This window comes from Mustela nigripes, chromosome 13 (assembly GCF_022355385.1).
Source record: "Mustela nigripes isolate SB6536 chromosome 13, MUSNIG.SB6536, whole genome shotgun sequence".
In the NCBI taxonomy this organism is placed as follows: domain Eukaryota; kingdom Metazoa; phylum Chordata; class Mammalia; order Carnivora; family Mustelidae; genus Mustela; species Mustela nigripes.
Genome location: NC_081569.1, coordinates 112,768,634 through 112,792,717, shown reverse-complemented (window position 1 = coordinate 112,792,717; position 24,084 = coordinate 112,768,634). Strand labels below are relative to the sequence as shown.

At 35.5% G+C, this 24,084-nt stretch overlaps 1 protein-coding gene and 1 pseudogene across 2 annotated transcripts in view; one reads left to right on the top strand and one right to left on the bottom strand.

The window, feature by feature from the left end:
• Positions 1-24,084, bottom strand: part of RAD51B (RAD51 paralog B) — a 683,675-nt gene that overhangs the window by 519,483 nt on the left and 140,108 nt on the right. The gene's annotated exons all lie outside the window — the stretch shown is intronic.
• LOC132000372 (U4 spliceosomal RNA) lies at positions 18,625-18,702 on the top strand (annotated as a pseudogene).

Genomic DNA, 24,084 nt, shown 5'->3' with positions numbered 1-24,084 from the left:
GAAGAAGATAATTACTTACATTCAATTGGAAGAGGAAAGATTTTTGAGAGCCTGTTAATCAGAAGGTCCTTAGAAATTGGAATTTGGGGGGTGCCCGGGTGGCTCAGTGGGTTAAGCCTCTACCTTCGGCTCAGGTCATGATCTCAGGGTCCTGGGATCGAGCCCCACATCGGACTCTCTGCTCAGCGGAGAGCCTGCTTCCCCCTCTCTCTCTGCCTGCCTCTCTGCCTATTTGTGATCTCTGTCAAATAAATACATAAAATCTTAAAAAAAAAAAAATCAGAATTTGGAAATTGGGAGTACTGGAGTGAGGAAACGAATGCATAAATATAAAAAATGTTACTCGTTTTGCTTAGTAATGCAGAAGTAAATAAAGTTTAAGAAAGTAAAAAACAATAATATGTTTCCAGATAGCCCTCTTTACAGACTAAGAATAGATATGAGCTGAAAACTAGTAGCTAAGGTGTTGGCCATGTCATGTTAATAGAAATGAAGTGCCTTGCTAAATTAATTAATTAAAATAGTCATCGAGAAAAAGAACCAATCCAGTCACTAAAAAGGCGCAGATGGCCAATTTACATGCTCGATTTGCTTAAATTGCTGAAAAATCAGAAGTATTATTACAAGGCATCAGAAATTTTTACTATTGTGTATGAGTCTTCACATTTCTATCATCTAAAAGATCATCTAAAAGACAAAGAAATAGGGGCACCTGGGTGGCCCAGTGGGTTAAGCCTCTGCCTTCAGCCCAGGTTAGGGTCTCAGGGTCCTGGGATCGAGCCCAGCATCGGGCTCTCTGCTCAGCGGAGAGCCTGCTTCCTCCTCTCTCTCTGCCTGCCTCTCTGCCTCCTTGTGATCTCTCTCTCTCTGTCAAGTAAATAAATAAAATCTTTAAAAAAATTAAAATTTTTAATAAAGACAAAAATAAAAACGTATTTATGCTAAGTACAGAATAGAGCAGCTAACCATATAAAAGAATCTATCACCATAAAAATAGCACTTTGTAACCTATATTACTATATAAATGACAAACTCTATTTATCATAAGTTGAGCTTAAACAATGCCATACCCCATGTGAAACTTAACTTTTATGATATTCAAATGCTGTACTATCTGCCAAATTCTCCTTTCCTCAAATTATTCCAGCATGACTTCGACCCAAGTGTCCACAGTAAAAGCTGATCTGAAGAAACAGCTCAGGTATATATATTTTCTAAGTACTGGGAAGGGATCCAATACCATTTAAAATAATGACATTTAAGCAAGAGTATCTATTTATAAGCATCTGAATTCTTCTGACGGGAAAATATTTTTATACTGACAAAACAGAGCTTATTACTCTAAAACTTATATATTTGTAGTAGGAAGGCAGGGAAAGATTTGGGCTGAAAAATAAAATGAATAAATGATACAGAACACCAAACGACTGTCAGCTTCTCCAATGAAGCTCTATGTCCAATGATTCAAGGTTTCAGTGTTTTCTTCTCTGAACTTCTACAGAATTTATGGACTAGTCAATCACATGGTCAATCAGTTGATTATATTTGTATTGTTTTTTAAGTGCTTTCTTATGTTACTCTATGTCTTAAAAATTTTTGACTCTCATAGCCAGCTAAACACCCTCTCCCTCTGTCTGCCGCTCCCCCTCCTTATACTCTCTCTGTCAAATAAATAAAATCTTTAAAAAAAAAAAATCTAGTAAAGCAGACAGACAATACCCTCAAAAATAATGAAGTTTGACAATAGTACATATTACAATATAGGCAAAAATAAAATGTTACCGTAATCCAGAGGAATCCTGCAATCAATCCTGAGTAGAACTGAGAAGACGAATATTTGGGGTTTTTTTGTTGTTGTTGGTTTGGGTTTTTTTTTTTTAAGATTTTATTTATTTATTTGACAGAGAGATCACAAGTAGGCAGAGAGGCAGGCAGAGAGATAGGGCAGAAGCAGACTCCCTGCTGAGCAGAGAGCCTGATGTGGGGCTCGATCCCAGGACCCTGAGATCATGATCTGAGCCAAAGGCAGAGGCTTTAACCCACTGAGTCACCCAGGCGCCCGGGTTTTGTTTTTAAAGATCATATTTATTTGTCAGAAAAAGACAGAGAGCGCACAAGTATGGGGAGTAGCAGGCAAAAGGAGAAGCAGGTTCCCTGCAGAGCAAGGAGCCCAATCAGGATTTGATCCCAGGAATCTGGGATCATGATCTGAGCTAAAGGCAGACACACTTAAATGACTGAGCCACCCAGGGATCCCTGGGAAGACTGATATTTTAAGCCTGAATGACTTTTAGAATAATAGTATTCTTGTCAAATAATGTGTATTCTTTCTTCAAAATGTATCTTAATCCACCTCCCTTAAATCCCTTTCTACTAACAAAGTCTAAGCACAGATCCTAAATAGAGCAAATCAAGTTAATTAAGAAAGTGTTAGCCAACTGCTTTCAACATGCCACTACTCTCTTATGACTCTAAGGAAGAGGAGAGAACTTTGGTGACGTCTAATGAGTTTGAGGATCAACCTGTTGCTCCCAAAAAGATCATTTCTCTAAGCCTCTCATTCCACCTTCCTTCTGAGCTCTTCTCATTTTACATTCCTTTTTAAAGAGACATACTCATTGTAAATGTGATTTGAGAAGCACTTGACCTATGAGTCAGAAACTCTGAGACTGGACACTGGCTCTGCTATCTCCCAGTTGTGTGATATTCGACAAGTTGGCTGCACTCTATTTCTGTATTTGAAGAAATAAAGTCAATCTTGTGGATACATTTTGAAGATTTATGTAAACTTTTTATAAGGTGAGAAGTCAGGATACAAACTATAAATATGAAGATGAGTAAAGATCCCTATCAGCTAACTTCAGTTCTTTGCCTAAGGAGTAACCACTCTACATAGTTCAGGGCCTAGATCTAGGACTGGCCATCCCAAGTTTCTGAGTCCATTTGTTTTGGCATGTCAGGCTAATGGGGGTGGTTTTTAATCTATATCCTTAGAGTAATTTCCCAAGACTCCTGAAGCTTTTGGCTTTGTATCCCTATCCAAGTCAAATAGACTGAAGTTTTCATCTACAAAGAAAAACAAAAGCCTAACTGGCCTTTTTAAAAAACATAATTAGATTAGAATTTCCAATAACTGCTCTGACTCCATTTTTTTTTTAAGATTTTATTTATTTATTTGGCAAAGAGTGAGAGAGATCACAAGTAGGCAGAGAGGCAGGCAGAGAGGGGAGGGAAGCAGTCTCCCTGCTAAGCAGAGAGCCCTATGCAGGGCTCGATCCCAGGACCCCGAGATCATGACTTGAGCTGAAGGCAGAGGTTTTAACCCACTGAGCCACCCAGGCGCCCCTGACTCCATTTTTTAAAAGCATTTGTAGTTTGGGAAATTTAAAACTCTTTTATTCACTCTTCTCCTCTTCTATGGAAATGTTTTGCTAAAGGCTTCTATCTAGTCATGTGTTAACTGTCTAAAACAACACTGTCCAACAGAATTTTCTGCAGTGATGGTTATGTTACAGATCAGTGCTGTCTAGCATGGCACCACTGACCACTTCCGGCTATTGAGCACTTATGATGCAGTTGGTGCACCTAAAGAACTAATTTTTAACTTTTATCTTAACTTAATTTAAATGGCCACTGGTATCTACTGGCTACTATTTTGGACAGCTCATGTCTAGTCCATGTCTAGCAGAGACAGGCCCATTAAGACTTATAAAATCTACTGAGAAGACTGGCAGCTAGATTGCCCATACCTCCTCAGTTATAAAGATGAGCTCATGCTCTTCAAAGTTGGGAGCTAGCCTGCACAAATGCACCTGAACAACCATCATCACTCATTCATTGGTCATAGTGTTCCCTCTTCTTTAAATGCCCTCCCCCCATACTGGCTTCAAATGCCCTTCACCCCTACTGTGTGCCAAGTAAACTCCTATTTATCTTTCAAGGTCAATTCAAATGTCATCCTGCCCATCAGCCTCCTTTGATTTTTTTAAAGCAACACAGTAGAGTGAAAAGAGCTATAGTTAAGAAAAAGGCAGATTAAATTTTGGATCCTTGAGGCGCCTGGGTGGCTCAGTGGGTTAAGTCTCTGCCTTTAGCTCAGGTCATGATCTCAGGGTCCTGGGATCGAGCCCCACATCGGGCTCTCTGCTCAGAAGGGAGCCTGCTTCCCCCTCTCTCTCTGCCTGCCTCTCGGCCTACTTGTGATCTTCTCTCTGTCAAGTAAATAAATAAAATCTTTTAAAAAAAATTCTGGATCATGGAAATAGTCCTTACTAGCCAGAACTTACTAAACTTTGAAGAACTCTTGAGCCTCAATTTTCTCATTTACAAAATCACAGTTAAGGGCGCCTGGGTGGCTCAGTGGGTTAAGCCTCTGCCTTCAGCTCAGGTCATGATCTCAGGGTCCTGGGATCAAGTCCCGCATCAGGCTCTCTGCTTAGCAGGGAGCCGGCTTCCTCCTCTCTCTCTGCCTGCCTCTCTGCCTACTTGTGATCTCTCTGTCAAATAATTAAATAAAATCTTTTTTAAAAATCACAGTTAAAATATCAATTTTGCGTATTTGTTGTAAGATTAAAAATTCTGAGCAATATCATATTAAGACTAACATTTATTAAGTGTCTACTTGCAGCAGTCATTGTAGAAGTACACCACCATTTACTTTTGTTCATTTCATTTTCACAGCAACCTAAACAGTAATATTCCTTTATCTATACATCCATATATTCAACAATTTCCTTCAAGAGACACCTGAGAGCTTAATGTGCTTAGTGAGAAACTGAGGATAAAAGAATGAACAAACTCCAAGCAATAACAGGTCTTACATCCCAGTGAAAAAAGACAGGCAGTAAGCAAGAAAACATATACATAATATATAAGTACTATTAAGTGTTATGGAGAAAAATAAAGCAGGATAAAATAGAGAAAAATGGAGGATGCTAATTTATACAAAAGGTTGTCCAGCAAGCCCTCTCTATTGAGATGAAAATTAAACAGTGAACTAAATAAAGCATGAAGAGTTATGTACAGATATGGGGGAAGACTGTTCCCAGCAGGAGGAACACATTGGGAATGATTATGTAGCAGACCCTCTGCTAGATGCTAGACATAGGAGTAAACCAGACAAAGTGATTGTCCTCCAGGATTTCACATTATTGTGAATAAATGAACAAAACAATGAAGTCTCAGGAGTAAAAAGTTCAATGATGAAAAGAGAAAAATACAAGGAAATAGAGAATGACAGAAGAAAGTACTATTATTTCTACTTGACAGATGAGAATACTGAGAAGTTAAAAAACAAGTAAATTATAGAGTAGCTCATTCTTTTAATTACTATGCCATCCTCTTCGCCCTTCCCCTCCTAACTCATATTATATGAGTATTATAAAATAAAATCTCCACTGGGAACCAAAGAATGGCAAGGAACACAATCTATTCTTTGCTACATCCCTACTATCAGTGCAATGGCACACAGGAGATGTAAAATGAGGTTCAATTAACTAAAATTTCCACTCTAGATATAACATAAAAACTCCATTACAATTAAAGAGACCATGATCCTAAGACCAGGAAGATGGTTCTGCTCATTAAGGAAATCCCATTTAAAAATTCAAACCAAGAGGGGCACGTGGGTGGTTCAGTCAGTTAAGTGTCTGCCTTCATCTCAGGTCATGGGATGGAGTCCCACATTGGACTCCCTACTCAGCAGGAAGCCTGCTTCTCTCTCTCCTCCCTACTTATGCGCTCACTCTGCTATCTCTCTCTCTCTCTCTTTCAAATAAATAAAATCTTTTTAAAAAATTCAAAACAAGAAGGGGTGCCTGGGTGGCTCAGTAGGTTAAAGCCTCTGCCTTCGGCTCTGGTCGTGATCTCAGGGTCCTGGGATGGAGACCCGCATCATGTTCTCTGCTCAGCAGGGAGCCTGCTTTCTCCTCTCTCTCTGCCTGCCTCTGCCTACTTGTGATCTCTGCCTGTCAAATAAATAAATAAAATCTTTAAAATAAAAATTCAAAACAAGAAATAAAATATAGCATTTAAAGGGAAAAGTGATAGGATTTGGAAAGGGGTTGGAGTGAGAGTAGCTACTCAAATGGCCCTAGTGGTTATTACTGCAACACTGAACTACTTACATGGGTTTGGTGAAAGGTGGGGTGGGAGACTAATAAAAGGAGGAGGAATAACAAAGTTATCATTACACAGACATTAACCCGACTGGTGACAAGTTAGCAATACATATCAGGACTTATTGACATTATTTGCCAAAGTATTTTCCTCACTGTAAATCCTTAGGATTTAAAATACCTAAAGTTTCAAAGCTGCTTCCTATCACTTAGCAAACTAGTTCACAACTGTCAGCACTCATAAACCAAAGGAAGAAAATCCCAGGGCCATATGGAAAAAATTCTCACCATGCCATAATAATCTATTTAATCTGTGTGAAAACATCTTATTCATAAATATTGTACTTTTTTCCTAATTAAAAAAGAAATACATATTTACTTGTGAAAATATAGAAAATCCAGAACTATATAAAGGAGAAAATATCAACTTTAATTTTATCACCCAAAGACAGTCACTGTCAATATGATGAGGTATTTCTTTTTCGTATGTATATGTGTGTGCATGTTTGATGGTCGTTATGTAAATGATGGCTGTTTTTTTATACAGCTGCTATCATACTTTTTATATAGCTTTGTGTCTTGCAATTTTTCACTTAACATTAACATTATATGAGAACAAACTGTCCACATTTTAAAATGTGAATTTTAATAATGGTAAAATATTCTACTGTGTGCAATTAACCATCTCTGGACTGCTGATACCAAATTTATGCCATTAAACATGCTGAGATGAATATAATCATACTTAATCCATATTAAAAACAATTAATTTTTCAGAATAAATTCCAAGAAGTAAAACTACTTATTTAAATTATATAAATATAATAATTTTATAAGTGCTAGCAAATGTAATGTCAGTTTATTTTTCACTATTGAGTTATCTGAGAGTTTCACTCCATACTCACCCATAAAAAGCACCATATTTTTCTAAAATATGCAAGGCAAAAAATAACATATGATTTTAATTAGCATTTATTTCATTAATGAAGCTAAATACTTTTCTTTCCTCTATTAGCCACTTGTACTTCTTCTGTGAATTCTTATTTTAATATATTATTTGGCCATTTTTCTATTATAGGTTATCATTTTCCCCTTCTCATTGATATAAAAGAATACAGAAAGATAATGTCCTCTACCAACATAAATTTAAGAATACTTCTACCTCTTTATTGTTGGCCTTTAAAGTTTTTCTAATGTAAAGATGTTTAAATTTTTCATGTAGCCATATTTACCTGCACTTTGTTATTAATTTGTACCATTGCATTTATACCTTTGCTTAATACCTTTTTCTTATAATTGGGTTTAAGCTACCAAAACTGTTTACACCTAGAAAATCTACTAGTGAATTTCCAGTAAAATGGGGAAATGATATAACCTAGAACTCCCCAACCATACACACATACACACTCTCTCTTCTCTCTAAACATATAGACATGTTAAATAATATATATGTAGATTTTTGTTTTATAAACATAGATGAGCTTCAAATTAATAAAGGAAAATCCCCAAATGCCAGGGATGAAAAATGAAAGTCAAAAAAGAACAATATTACACTTCTTTTTTTTTAAAAAATATTACACTTCTTAAGCAAAATTTTTTCCTAAGTATTTTATGTTTTCTTTCTATTGTAAATGGAATTATTTTTTTAATTTCATTTTCACATTTTCATTGCTGGTATATAAAAATACAACTAATTTGGTTTATTCATCTTGAATCTTTTTTTTTTTACAATCTTTTATTTATTTATTTGACAGAGAGAGATCACAAGTAGAGAGAGAGGCAGGCAGAGAGAGAGAGAGGGAAGCAGGCTCCATGCTGAGCAGAGAGCCCGATTCGGGACTCAATCCCAGGACCCCGAGATCATGACCTGAGCTGAAGGCAGCGGCTTAACCCACTGAGCCACCCAGGCACCCCTATTCATCTTGAATCTTGCAACCTTGCAAAACTCATCTATTTTCTCTAATTGTTTTTTTTCTTTTGGGAAATTCTTTTGGGATTTCTATATATAAAAGATCATGTAATCAGCAAACAAAGCTGGTTTTACTTCTTCCTTTCCAAACTGATTGCCTTTTATTTCTTTTTCTTACCTAAATGCTCCAGCTAGAATCTCCAGCACAATGTTCAATAAAAGTGGCAAGAGCCATTATTTAAAAAAATGTTTTAAAAACTTTAAAAAAAAAAAAAAAAGAAAAGACATCCCACATTCATTGATCATGGATTTGAATACTTAATACTGTTTAAATGGCAATACTTCCCATTTGAACTAAGATTCAGTATAGATTCTTCTCAGAATTCCAGCTGCCTTTTTTTTTTTTTTTTACAGAAACGGACAAGCTAATCCTAAAAACCACATGAAAATGCAAAAGAGTCAGAACACCCAAAACAATTTTAAAAGAATAAAAGTAGAAGACTCACTTTCCTATTTCAAAACTTACTAAAAAGTTACAATTATCAAGACAGTGTGGTAATGACATAAGGACAGGTAAATAAATCACCAGAATAGATTTGAGTCCAGAGATAAACCCATACATCTAAGGTCAAACTGATTTTCAACAATGGTACCGAGATTATCTGATGGGGAAAAATAATCTTTTCAACAAATAATTCTGAGACAACTGGATATCTACATGCAAAAGAATGAAACTAGACCCCTACCTGACACTATATGCAAAAATTTCCTCAAAATGGACCAAAGACCTAAAGGTAAAAGCTACAACTATAGAGTAAATCTTTTTAACCTCAGATTTTGGCAGTAAACTCTTAAATATGACACCAGACGCACAAACAACAAAAGGGAAAATAATTTAGAATTCATTAAAATTTTTAAAATTTTGTTTCAAAAGACACTATCAAGAAAATGAAAAGACAACCCACAAAATAGAAGAAAGTAATCAAATCATGTATCTGATAGAGGTCTAATAATCAGAAAATATAAAGAACTCTTACAACTAAGCAATAAAAAGATAAATTACATAATTTTTAAAAATGTGCAAACGATCTGAATAGACCTTTGACTAAAGATATACAAATAGCTAATAAGCAGATGAAAAGATGTTCAATATCACTAGTCACTGGGAAAATTCAAATCAAAACAATGAGATACATCTTCACAGTAATTTCAGACAGAAGCCATAATATTGTTTTTTAAAAATGAAATAACAAGTGTTAACAAAGCTGTGGAGAAATTGGAACCCTTACATATTGCTGATAGGAATGTAAAATGGTGCAACTGATAACAGTTTGACAGTTCCTCAAATTGTTAAAAATATAGTTACTATATCACCCTGAAATTCTACTCCTCAGTAGACTGGAGAGAATTGAAAGCATATGTCCACACAAAAATCTGTGCACAAATATTCATAGGAGCATTATTCGTAATAGCCAATAAGTAGAAACAGGCCAAATATCTATCAACTGAAATATGGTATACCCACACAATGGAATATTATTTGGCCATAAAAGGAATTAAGCACAAATATATGCTATAATATGGATGAACCTTTAAAAACATTTTATGAAGTAAAAGAAGCCAGACCACATTTTATATAATTTCATTTACATGAAATGTCCAGAGTAGGCAAATACAGAAACACAAAGTAGATTCATGGTTGCTAGGGGTCAGGGGAAGGCAGGAGACTGCTAACAGGTACTTTGTTTTGTTAAGGGGATGATGAAAATGTTCTGGAATTAGATAGTGGTAATGGTTGTACAACTCTGAATATAGAAAAAAACCCTGAACTGAATGCCTTATAATGGTGAATTTTATTGTACATAAATTATATCTCATTTTTAAAAAGATTTTAAAAATTAACAGAACAATAAACATAAAAGCTAATACTATATGAGACCAGAAATTTCCCCTTTATGAATTTATCATCATTGTAGCTGTGCTTGTTATAGCAAAAGACTGAAAATGATTTAAATGTCAACTAATAGGGGACTTTCTAAATATAATATCACATAACATTACTAAATACTTGAAGTTATTTTTCAAAATCAGAAGCTCTCTATATATTAAAGAGCAAGAATTTCCTAGAAATACTGTTGTGAAGAAAACAAGGTTCAAAACAGTATATAAAGAAACCTACCAGTTATATTAAAAATACACTTACTCGTATATGGTTTTATATACAATATTTAAAGAGATAGTGACTAATAATTTTCTAGAATAAGTGAAACTTTATATCCATAGACTTAAAAACAGATAAATCAATAACCTGATAGAAAAGTTATTAAAATGATTTCAAAAGGAAACAGAAAACTTGAATAACTATTAGAAAATTTTAAAAAACTCATTTTAAAACTACCCAAAAAAGAAACTATTTGCAGTACATATCTCCAACAAGGGATGCATTATCTGTATATATAAAGAACTTCCATAAATCAATAAGAAAAAGGGAGACAATCCAAATGAACAAAAACTTGAATAGGCACTTCACCAAAATGACTAAAACAAATGGTCAATAAGCATATGAAAAAGATGCTTAATGTAACTAATCATCAAGGAAAAGCAAGGTAACAGCATAATGTGATAGTCAATATACCAACTAGAATGGCTAAAATAAAATAAATACCAAGCCCCAATAAGAATGTGGAATAATCAGAATTCAAAACACTGCTGGTAAAAATGTAAATTAGTTATACAACTTAAATTAATTAAACACTGAACCACTAAAGCTGAACAAAGGCAAAGCCAATGACCATATGTAGGTTAAAGGGGTATGTAAATATCTTCACCAAAAAACATATGTAAGAATGTTCAGGGGCGCCTGGGTGACTCAGTGGGTTAGGCCTCTGCCTTTGGCTTGGGTCCTGGGATCGAGCCCCGCATCGGGCTCTCTGATTAAAGGGGAGCCTGCTTCTCCCCCTCTCTCTGCCTGCCTCTCTGCCTACTTGTGATCTCTGTCAAATAAATAAAATCTTAAAAAAATATTTTTTAAAAAAAGAATGTTCATAAAGGCCTTATTCATATTAGCCAGAAATTGGAAAGTACCCCCAAAGCCATTAATAGAATAAAGGGTAAATAAATGTAGTATATTCTACTGTATGATTATTCAGGCAATAGAATACTACATAGCAAATAAAATCAATGGGCTACAATTATACACAACACAAAAAGAATCGCACAAATACATTGTTGAGTAAAAGAACCATATGCAAAAGAATTCATCCTGTATTATTCCACTTATATATAATTCAAAACCAACCAAACAAACAAACAAAAAAAACCCCAATCTACAGTTTAGAAACTGGAGTAGTGGTCACCCCTGGGGAGGGGCAGTGGCTGAAAGGGTATGCAATAAAAACTTCTAGGGTACTAGTAATGTTTAGTTTCTTGATCTGAATTGTTATATGGATTTATTCAGTTTGTGAGAATTCACTGAACTATACATCTATGATTAGTACACTTTTCCATATGTATGTTATACTTCAGCTATTTCAATCTACAAAAACAAACAGGACATCTGAGTGGCTCGGTTGGTTAGGCCCTGCTCAGGTCCTGATCCCAGTTACATACTCAGCAGGGAGCCTGCCTCTCCCTCGCCCTCTGCCACCCCCCTTCCCCTGCTTGTGCTCTCTCTCTCACACTGTCTCTCAAATAAATAAAATCTTTTTTTTAAATTTTATTTATTTATTTGACAGAGAGAGATCACAAGTAGGCAGAGAGGCAGGCAGAGAGAGAGGAAGGGAACCATGCATTCTTCAAGACTCAGTTCAAATCCTATCTATTACAGTTCATTCCCCTCTCTCCATTTTCCAAATTTTCTATGCTATCAAACTGCCTTTACTCTAATAACAAGTTTTCTCTATTTTTTTTCTTTCTTTCTTTTTTTTGGGGGGGGGCACAGAGGGAGAGAGAGAATCTTTTTTTTTTTTTTTAAAGATTTTATTTATTTATTTGACAGAGAGAAATCACAAGTAGACAGAGAGGCAGGCAGAGAGAGAGAGAAGGAAGCAGGCTCCCTGCTGAGCAGAGAGCCCGATGTGGGGCTTGATCCCAGGACCCTGAGATCATGACCCGAGCCAAAGGCAGAGGCTTAACCCACCGAGCCACCCAGGTGCCCTCAAATAAATAAGATCTTTTAAAAGGCAAACAAACAAACACACACACACAAAAACCTCCCTCCGACCTAAAAACTTCACCAGGCACAAAGGATACAGAATAAGTTTTACCATACCTTCAGGGAATAAATCCTATGTTACACAAATTTTTCCAGATATTAGAAAATTAGGAAAAGCCTTCAAGCTTATTCTATGATCAAAAAGGTGTAATACTCAAAAGAAAAGTCACAGGGCATTCCTAAACAAAATGTCAACAAAGGAAATCTAGCAATATATTATTTTCAAGTAACTAAATAGAGTTTGCCTGGGAATACAAGAATTGTTCAAAACTAGAAAGCCATTAACATATTTTATTACATTAACAGGATAAAAAAAGAAAATCCACATGATTTTCTCAGTAGGTATAGAAAAAAAACTTAAAATTCTATATTAGATTCACTACCTTAAAAAATGCTCATCAATCCAGCAACAAAGAGAAACTTTCTAACATGAAAAATAATATTAGGAGTCTCTTGAAGTCAGGAACAAAAAGCAAGGTCTCACTATCACCACTTCTATTCAAGTATAAGTAGTATGATGGGCGCCTGGGTGGCTCAGCTGGTTAAGTATCTGCCTTAGGCTGGGGTCAGGATCCTAGGGTCATGTGATCAAACCCCAAGTCAGGAGCTCCCTGCTCAGTGGAGATCCTGCTTCTCCCTCTCCCTCTGATGCTCTTTCTCTCTCCCCCTCTCTCTCTGTCAAATAAATAAATAAAGTTTTTAAAAAAAAAAAATAAAAGTAGTATCAGATTTGAAAGGAAAAGAAAAATTGCCACTGTATATGATCTGATTCTTTCCCTGGAAAATCTAAGAAAATATACAAGCCATTTTAAGAAACAAGTAAAGCAAATTTGCTGACCTCAAAATCTATACATAAATTCAATTTTCTGAGGCAACAACCAATCTGTATAACAAAAAATAACTCTCATATTTGAAGACTATTAAAAATCCATTAATAAATCTTATAAATAAATATAAGATCTTTGGGGATAAAACTCTAAAATTACTGAAGAAGGCCTAAATAAATAGAGAAATAACCATTTTCACGAATGAGAAGACTCAATGTTGAAATGTGTAAATTCTCCTCAATTTTACTTATGAACTCAATGTAATTCTCATACAAATGCAAGAGGACTTTTTTGTGAGAACATATCACAGAGAAAGAAAAGGACAGACTTATAAATGATTCATATTAGAGAGAGGCAAAGGACTTTTTAAAGCTTGAAATCCAGATTTCAAGGGTGCTATTTGAGTTTTGTTTTTGTCCATTTCTTGTCTTACCATTTTCAGGAATAACAGCTCTCTCCATTAGCCTTATTTTTTCTAAAATATTCCAGAGCTTCAGACATCAAAGAAAACAATAACTGAATAAACACCTAAAGGCCAGATAAAAGTTACGCACTAGAGAAATGAAGCAAACCCAATCCAGGAAGCCATCTGATTCTTAATAAATAGTGCAAAAAAATAATAATTAAAAAAAAAAAAACCTTATTACAACCAATCTTAACCTCAATGAACTAAAATGCGTAAGTTTAGAATCCTCCACCAAAAGAAATGCAGAATTATATTATTTATATATTTTTCTAAATCCTTGACAGTAATTCTACTAAATGTGAACACAGAAAGACATACCAGAGTCTAGGAAATGTCCTTCCAGTATTTTCACATTATCAATCACTTAGAAAACCTAGGAAATCAAGTTTTACTAGACAAGGAAGATAAAAATGGAAGTAACCCAAGGAAGCAGGTAACAAAGAAAAACAATTCAGCAAACTCTTGGAAACTTGGGAACATGCTCTAGAGTTTAATATTAATGAAATGATCAGCTTAGAATATCAACTTAAAGTAGTTTTGAATAGTGGTTAGGAAAATATCAGCCCACAGGAATTTTCCACAGGCCTTCCCAGATTTATTAGTCACGGCAGTAAATAGGAATGGCCTAAGGAAGTATACTTTTACTATGGGTTATATTTTCTGTTTGCTCTTTTTTTTTTCTTTATTTTTACTTTCCTACTAGAATTCTTCTTTTTTTCTTTTTTCTTTTTTCTTTTTTTTTAAGACCCACAATGCTTCTCTTAAGGCTCTGGACTATGCTAACTTCCATAAGTGTATTTGCAGACTTCCCCACCTTTTACACCTTTGAGCTCTTGCTCATTTAGGTTCTTTAAAGTAGAATGCCCTTGGAATCCATCTAACATGTATCAAAATCCTATTCTGCCTTCAAGACACAATTTAAATGTCATTTCCTCCCAGAAGAATTCTGCAGTAATAATTAACTGCTCCTCTGTCCTACATTAATTCTAAGGAGAAAGAAACAAACACTTAATCAGCCTCTACTACATGCCAAGTATCCTATAAAATAATCTCATTTCCATCTTCACAACAGTCCTACAAGTATTTTCTCCATTCTGCAGAATGAGAAACTAAAGCTATGAGAGGTTACATAGCACAATAATAAATCACAGAGTTTAGATTCAAATGAGCCTATCTTATTTCAAAGTCCATGATCTTCATATAATTTCATGTTGCTCTATTATAGCCTTTATCATAAGCTGACATAATGAGTTATTTATATGTCAGCCTTCTCTCATACGTTATGAGATCTTTGAAGGCAAAGACCCTAGCTATGAAGGTTTGAATCCTCTTATCCTAGCAGAGTGTCTAATATGCAGAACATAAAGCACTCTACTAAGTGCCAGAAATAATATGAAGAAATTAATACAATGTCCATTTTCCTCATAGAATTAGCTCTCATGTGATCTCATGACCATAAAAAATAAGTACCTGGCTTCCCGCCCTAACAGACTGTGACCAGAGCTATCCTCCTGCTATAAACAGTGAGAACATTAACCCAAATACATAAAAGAATTACTGTCACACATTGGACAAAAGTCAGTGGAGGACCACGATCCCTACCTGCAGGGAAATGAACAAAGTCAGTCTCCAAAATGTCTCAAAAATATCTGTCTGGAAGTACTTTCTGGAGTGCAACAGAGGGAATGCTAACCTAAGCAGAGTATAGATGTCTTATTGAATTGGGGTGACAGAACTCAGAAATTAAAGAGGAGGAAAGGGATGGAATCTGTAGAACAGAGTACTAAAAAGGAGAGAGCTATGCAGACAAGAGTTCAAGAAGTCACAGAGATCTTCTTGAGACTATGGGTGAAAATTAAGCTGCACAAGTACAGAGTAAATGCCACATAACCAAGCAAAGTATCATGAGTGGTAATCAGAATGATATTCAGAACTTATAGAACACTATGTGGCATTTTACCAGGTAAAGTAGAGATCTGAATAAATATCTGGAGCATTGAATAGACTCCAGGAGGACACACACACTAGTAGCAGACCTAAACTAGCTCTAGAGTAGTGATTCTTAAAAGTTAGAGTGCATCAGAATAACCTGGAGGGTTTGTTAAAACACAGACTGCTAAACACAGTTTTTTGATTCAGTGATCTGGAGGAAAACTCTAGAATTTACATTTGCAACAAGTTCCTAGATAATAATGATGCTGTTGGTCCAGGTACCATACTTTTAGGATCACTGCTCTAGCAGAAAGACAACTCTAGACACACTAAAAGAAACTTCAAAAGAATTGAACTGATCCACAATTAACTCACTACTTATTAAAATCAAGCCTAACAGTCTTTACAGAAAGATAATAAAATTCTGCATTCAGCAACAGAACATTCATAATATCCAGCATCAAATCTAAAATTATCAGACGTGCAAAGAATCAAGAAAATGAGACCCATATAGAGGAGAAACATTAGAAAATAAAACAACATTAAATGACAAGATCTAGAAATAGCAGATAGAGACTGTAAAAGAACTAAATTTATGCTCATGGATATAAAGGAAAACACAAAAAAGAAATAGAAGATTAGCAAAACAAAAAACAAAACAAAACAAAGACACAGAGCTTCTAGAAACGAAAAACACAATTTATGAAGCAAAAAAGTCATTCATCACAGATTAGACAGAAGAAAAGATCACTGAACTTGAAGCACAACAATAGAAATTATCCAAACTGAGGCACAGAGAGAATAAAGACAAAACCAGGCTCACTATCTGTGGAACAATATCAAATGGGTTTAAAGTGTTGAAAGGTAAAAACACAGCACATTGTCAACCTAGAATTCTATATCTAGCAAAAATGTCCTTTAAAAATAAAGGTAAGGGACGCCTGGGTGGCTCAGTTGGTTAAGCAGCTGCCTTCGGCTCAGGTCATGATCCCAGAGTCCTGGGATCGAGTCCCACATCAGGCTCCTTGCTCCACGGGAAGCCTGCTTCTCCCTCTGACTCTGCCTTCCACTCTGTCTGCCTGTGCTCGCTTTCGCTCGCTCTCTCTGACAAATAAATAAATAAAATATTTAAAAAAAATAAAAATAAAAATAAAAATAAAGGTAAAATTAGGGGCACCTGGGTGGCTCAGCTGGTTAAGCTTCTGCGTTGAGCTCAGGTCATGATTCCAGGCTTCCTGGATCGAGCCCCGCATGGGGCTCCCTGTTCAGCAAGGAGCCTTCTTTTCCTTCTCCTGCTTCCCCTGCTGGTGTTCTCTCTCTTACTCTTTCTCTTTATCAAATAAATAAATAAGTAATCTTAAAAAAAAAAAAATACTGGCTCAACTAATATCTTTAAAAAATAAATAAATAAAGGTAAAATTAAAAAACGTTTCAGGAAAACAAAGACTCAGAGAATTTATTGTAGCATGTTTGCAGTATAAGAAGTGTTAAAAAAATAGTCTTCAGGATGAAATTAAACATTGCCAGAAGAAAACCTGCATCTATGCAAATAATGAAGAATACCAGAAATGGTAAATATGTGGCATTCAATATTAATATTTCGTTTTAATATTTGTTAGTAAGTTTAAATAATTATCTATAATTATGTTTATTTAAGTTTAATAGTATTTTAAATACTATTTATAAAATAAGTCTTAATTTAATTCAATAAACTTATAAAATAAATTTTAATTTTAATATTTAATATTAAAGTAAGTATACAGAAGAGTTCCTTCTCATTTACTTAATTCCTTCAAATTAACTATTTAAATAAAAAAATCACTTTTAACAAGCATTTGTTTGCATCACATGTTATGTATATGTAAGAATCTGGGGGTAGAGAGATAAATTAGGAATAATTTTTGCTTATGAGGGAGACAGAAAATAAATAACAGCAATAATGTGGTACTAAGTATCTTAAGAAGAGTATGTTACTGGCTAAAGTTAGGACAAGGAAAGAAATTATCACTTCTGTTTGGACTTGAGTGCTATAGAAAACCCTTTACCCAAAGGTAATGCCTGAGTTAAGATTTGAAAGATATACAAGTTTTTGAAAAGTGAATTTGGGAATGAGGCTAAGAAAACACAATGTATTCCAGAGAGAGAAGAGGAATGAGATAGTGTAAGTCAGAAAGGGAAGAGAGATGAGGCTAAAGAAAGAGAGATGGCAGATCATAAAAATCTGTATCATGAAAAGGAGTGTAGATTTCATAAACTAGGAGTACCTGATAAAATTTTAATTACAGAGTAACATTTCCTTTTGTGTTTATGCATCCTTGTGGTTTTGTTAATTTGTTTTAAAGAGCACTTTGCTAAAAGACAAAGCAGAGAAAGGATAGGGCATATGGAAGGATATGAGAACAGAGTAAGAGAGAGTATACAGTATAACTTAAGAAATGACTATAAAGATCTAAACTAAGGCAATGAGGAATCACTCTCTCTGTGATTGATACGTGTCCTTCATTTGCCTTCCAGGGCACCATAACTTTTTCTCCCTTAAATCACCAGTTCCTTCTTCTCAGTCTCTTTGGTCAATTTCTTTTCTTCCCCCACTCTGACCCAACCTAGGTATCTTTCTGTTGAAGTGCTCTGAGCTCAGATCTTGTCCATTTTCTCTACCTACTCATTCTAGATTTCATCTAGTCTTTGGCTTTAAATACCACATATTTTTACATGACTCCCAAACTTATTTCCACTGGAATTCTTAACTCATATATCTGTCTACTCCATACCTCCATTTTGATATGAAATTGACTCCTCAAGTTAACAAGTGCAAAAATTCAACACCTTCCCTCTAAACTTGTTCTACCCTCAGCATTCCCATCTCAGTTGATGGGAAATAAAGTTACTTGGCATAAAAAAAACTTAGACTGACTCTCTTATACCTAATGTCTAATCTATTAGAAACTCCTACTGACTCTATCTTCAAAATATACCAAATCTAACCTCATCCTCACCACCTCAATCAACGACCACTACCAACCACTCCACTGAGGATACTTCCATTTCTTGACTGAAATATTCCAACAACCTTCTATCTAGTCTCTCTGTTTCAACTCTTGCTCATACAATCAACTCTCAACCCCACAGCCAAAATGACTCATTTAAAATATAAATCAGGAAGCTTTGTGCAGTGGCAGTATCGTAGCCAATGAGGTTTATCCGAGGCACAATTATTGCTAATTAAAAATATAAATCAGGTATTTCTCCACTATTCAACACATCCATTATCCAAATGCCGCACAAAGACCCTACATGGGCTGACCACTGTTACCTCTCTACCTCATTTTCCATGACTCTTCCCTTTGCTCTCTCTACTCCAAATGTACTGGCTTCCTTGGTCTTCTGTGAACTCACCAGGGATGCTCTTATCTTACAGCCTTTGTGCTGGTTATTCCCCGTCTGGAAAACTTTTCCCCAGATATAATCATGGCTCATTCCCTTACCTCCTTCAGGTTATTGTTCAAATTTCATCTTCTCAATGAGGTCTATACAGACCACCATTTTTTAAATTGCAACTGTCTTCCACCACACATGCACACACACTCCCAAATCCCCTTTCCTATCCTTTTTTCTTTTTTCATAGCGTTAACACCTTCTAAAATAATATATAATTTATTTGATGCTTAGATATATTCTTTATTGTCTGTTTTTCCTGCAAGTTGCATGGGGGCAGGAACATTTTTTCATTCATTGCTATAGCCCAATCTATCAGAACCAAGTCTGGCACCTTGTAGCTGCTAACAAATACTCCTTGAATGAATAAATTGTACCACTGATGCAGACAAAGCAGATAAAAGAAACATGAAAAATATATTATAAGCAGGACTTGACCATCACTAGTATCTGGAAGATAAAGGGGGTAAAAAATAAAAAGACATGTGGGTTGACATGCATATGTCTAACTTGCAACAGAGGAAGCAAAAACAAACCTGTAGGGAAAAGATCCCAAGTTCAGTTTTGGACATGCAGAGTAAATGACTAAGATATGTCCTTTACTGAGTTTGTCTTACAGCCCAAATCCTGAAGGTCAAAGCCAAGAACCTTTCACCTGGTAACTAGTCAGTTTTGAAAGAGGGCTATTTTTTGTTTTTGTTTTTGTTTTTGTTATTTTTCATTTCTCTGCAATCTTTTAAAATTTTTAATGTAAATGGAATGCCTTTATTTAACTAACCTTTTGAAATATTTTTGAAAGTTCTTTTTTAAATTATGGTAAAATACATATTACATAAAATTTACCATCTTTATCATTTATAACTATGAAATTCAGTAGGTTAGGTGTATTCACGTTATTGTGGAACCAATCTCCAGAACTTTTTCATCTTGCAGAACTGAAACTCTATACTCACTAAACAACTTCTAATTTCCACCTTCCCCTACCCCTACCAACAACTATTCTACTTTCTGTCTCTATGAATTTGACTATTCTGGATCCTTCATATAAGTGGAGTCATACACTAATTGTCTTTTTGTGACTTGATTATTTCACTCAGCATAATGGCCCTCAAGGTTCACACATGTGATAGCTTATGTCAAAATTTTCTTCCTTTTTAAGACTGAATAATATTCCACTGTATGTATATACTACATTTTGTTTATCCATTCATCCTCTGAAGGACATTTGAGTTGATTCACCTTTGACTACTGTGGATAATGCTGCTAAGAACATGAACATACAAACACCTCTCCCATTTCTCTACAATCTTGAGATGACTATGGGAAATGTCAGAGATCCTAAGTTGGGGATAGAAAGACTAATGGGAAAGAACTAACATTTTGCCAAAGAACCCTAGAAAATTTCAGAGAAAGATAATCTGGCAGAAGCAACAGCCTTAGACATTATAGATAACTTGTAGATCAACCAGAGGGGACCCCCCCCGCCCCCCCCCGCCTTAAATCTTGGTTCCTATAGTCACACAGAGGAGCACCGGCTTCTCATTTTACATTTATAATTGTAAAACTAGATACTACTACTCTCCCCGACCTGGGTGTGATAATGATTTATAAGCTAATATTAGTAGGTATACTTTTAAGATGAAAGACAGAGAGTAACCTTCTTAAATTAAAATAAATTAAAGATAAAACTTGGCAGCATAACCAGTGAATATATTCAACTATTAACTTATCCTTCAGGCAATGCCTTTGTTGGCTTCAAATTACAAAAGTTTTCTCTTTTCAAGATCATTCTTGTCTGCTTAGCAATAATACACATTAAAATTAAAACTGGATAGAAACATTTAGCCAAGAGAGCAAGAAAGGCATTTTTCCTCAAAAAAAAAAAAAAAAACAGTGGTTAGCATGTATTTTAAAAACCCTTTACCTAATATTTTATTTTTCCTTTCAAAGAACAACAGGGAAACTAATAGTCCATAAAAGAAAAAGAAAAAAATACACAAAACTCTGACACTATAAAAGAAAACTCTGAAAACCAAGTTCTACCTCAGAATTCAGTTTCAAAGCAATGTTAATACTGATGATGTACATAAAAGTGTGATCTTGTATGATTATACATAATAGTTAACATAAAGTTAAACTCAGCATTTTCCAGCAGTTCTTTTATACTTTTCCTTGTAGTTTATATCCCAAAGAATAAGTGATACCTGTTTATTATTTTAAATAATAATATAAGCTATTATATTATTACGTTATAAGATAGAGTCTATTAACAGATTTTTCATCAGAGAAATTATAGTATATATCAATTTCCCAACACCTAACGATGCCCAGCTCTTACCAGGTTAGCCAAAAATATTTATAAATGATATGAACAAAAGAACAAATGAGTGAACAAAACCAGTGAACTTGGATTTGGTTTTATATACCATCTTTTCATAGCTGTCACATGATCATCGTGGTTTTGGTGCTAATCAAAATGTGTCAAATTATAAACAAAAATTGTTTCCTGATAGCAATCTATTTTCCCTTATAATCTCCCATGTTAAGTCCTTTTAATTTCAAGAAGATATTTTAGGAGTGAGTAGACAAGAATAAAACTTCTTGCAGAAGCAACACGCATGTTTTGATAATAACATAAACAGATGACTCCTGCTTCTCAATTTATGGTCAAAGACATTTTCTGCTTCTTAGTCAAATGACAGGGAGTAAGATTGGTTGTAAACAGATAGAGATAGAGAACACACCACCCAAAGAAGTCAGAGTGCATCTTAGAAATCAACTAGTTGTAGTCCCTGTCTGATGAACAAATTTCTTCTATTGCCAGAGGCCCAGAATGTAATTTGGCAGCACCCTGGAAAACTCACTGCTTAATTCTCAATGCAATCCATTCCACTTTTCTGTATACCTCAAAGGACCAGAGAACCCTTCTTTATATGGAGCCAAAAATCTATCTCCACATAACAGCTAACCATGGGTTGTTGTCCTGCATTCTGGAACCCGAGTCTCCTTCTTACCACTCTTCTAAGGGGTTGCCCCAAATATTAGGAGATGCCTTTATGACCCCTTAAAGGCTAAGAACCTGTCTTTCTTTAGTTTGCTTACATGAAAAATCCCCTTATCTTCTTAGTTATTTTCTTCTGGATGTGTTTGAAGTTTGTTACTCTTAAAGTGTAATAATCTAATAAGGAACAGTCTGATGCACATGGAATAAAGCAGGACTATCACCAAACCTATTCTGTCCTATTAATGTACGCTAAGATCATACTGTGTTTTTTCAAAAGGAACATAAAGTTGTTCATTCTAAGTTATAACTTAAAGATGTTAAATCTTTTTTTTCCTACCCCTACATCGAAGCTGCTTCTTCCCTACTCCATAATCCATAGTATTGTATATTATATTAGAAACTTGTTCTCAGTAAATGTTATCTTCTTCTTTTTTTTTTTTTAAGGTTTATTTATTTATTTGACAGATAGAGATCACAAGTAGGCAGAGAGGCAGGCAGAGAGAGAAGGGAAGCAGGCTCTGCTGAGCAGAGAGCCCGATGCGGGGCTCGATCCCAGGACCCTGGAATCATGACCTGAGCCAAAGGCAGAGGCTTTAACCCACTGAGCCACCCAGGCGCCCCTGTTATCTTCTTTTTTAAAAAAAGATGTATTTATTTTAAAGAGCGGGAGAGCAGGAGAGAGGGGTGGAAGGAGTGGGAAGGAAAGAGAAAATCCTCAAGCAGACTCCCTGCTGAGCACAGAACCCAGCGCCAGGCTCTATTCCAGGACTCTGAGACCATGACCTGAACGGAAGTCAAGAGTCAGTCACTTAATGGACTCAGCCACCCAGGACCTCGGTAAATTTTATCTTCATGACCAAGCCCATCATCCCACTATGTCTGAACCTTTTTAGACCTATCTCTATCACCTAATAATTTTAGTCATCCTCCCCCTACAAATCTGATCAGTGTGCCAACTATCTTTTCCTTTAACGTTTTGTTTATATATTATATAACATGAAGCTGAAGACAGATTCCTATAGTATCCCAGAGGCTTCCTTCTAGGTTAACGCTTTTTCTATTAAATAACTCCCTCTCAGATGGTTCTTCAACCGGTTACATATCAATATGATTGTGTTATTACATCATATTATTCTCACCCATCTTGTCCACAATGATATCAAGATGGGCCATGTCAAAAAGCTGCAGGGGCATCTGTCTTCAGCTCAGGTCATGATCCTGGGGTCCTGAGATCTCGGAGCTTTGGGTAGGGCTCCCAGCTCAGTGGTGAGCCTGCTTCTCACTCTCCCTCTGTCCCTCCCCCCACCCCCACAGAGGCTTGTGCTCTCTCTCACTCTGTCTTTCCGTGTCAAATAAATAAATAAAATCTTTTTAAAGAAAGCTGCAGAAAAATTCAGATACTGGTATCTTGTGATTAATAGTCTAATGACCCTTCCAGAGAAGAATGAAATTAGGTTAATCTACCATAACATTTTTTATAAACTCAGGCTGGCTCCTAGAGATCAACATCTTCCCTCGGAGTACTCAGCAACCATCTGCTAAATCATCTAACCTAGAATTTTACCGAGGAGTCCCTCCAGATTCACCAGCTGTAGGGATCAAGAAAGAGAGAGAACCTACAGATGATATTGCCTTAGGCTCAGTGATTTGTTCCCTCTCTTCCACCCCCTACCCCTTCCAAAGTTTCATCTCCAGGGATTCTGACCAAGCTGCACACAGAAGCACAGGGGAAAAGGAAACCAACAAGGGCTTTTCCAGATTTAAGTGTCCTGTTCCCAGTTCCTGTTCCCAGCAGCCTTTCCCATGTTCTTTATATCAATAAAGAGAAGCAACCACTATCTACTAGTTTTGACTTATCTGTACTACTTTTCTTCTCCATTAGTATATGGTATAGAGTTAACTATCTTGAAATGGTTATTATTAAGGCTTCACTTTCCACCCTCTCTGAAAAGAAACAAATGCTAAAATTTTAACACAGCCATAGTCTGTGAGCAAGGAGGAGAGTAGCTTGAGATGCAGCTACATGATCATTGACATTATACATATTTATAGGCTTTTAGCTTAAAAATATCCCAAAGTACTTAGCAGTAAAACATACTATACCATTCTTTAGTTAAAAAACTCAAAGAATCAGTGCTTAGTTCTTAAGCAGTAATCATGCCCAGTAATTGTGTGTGACAGA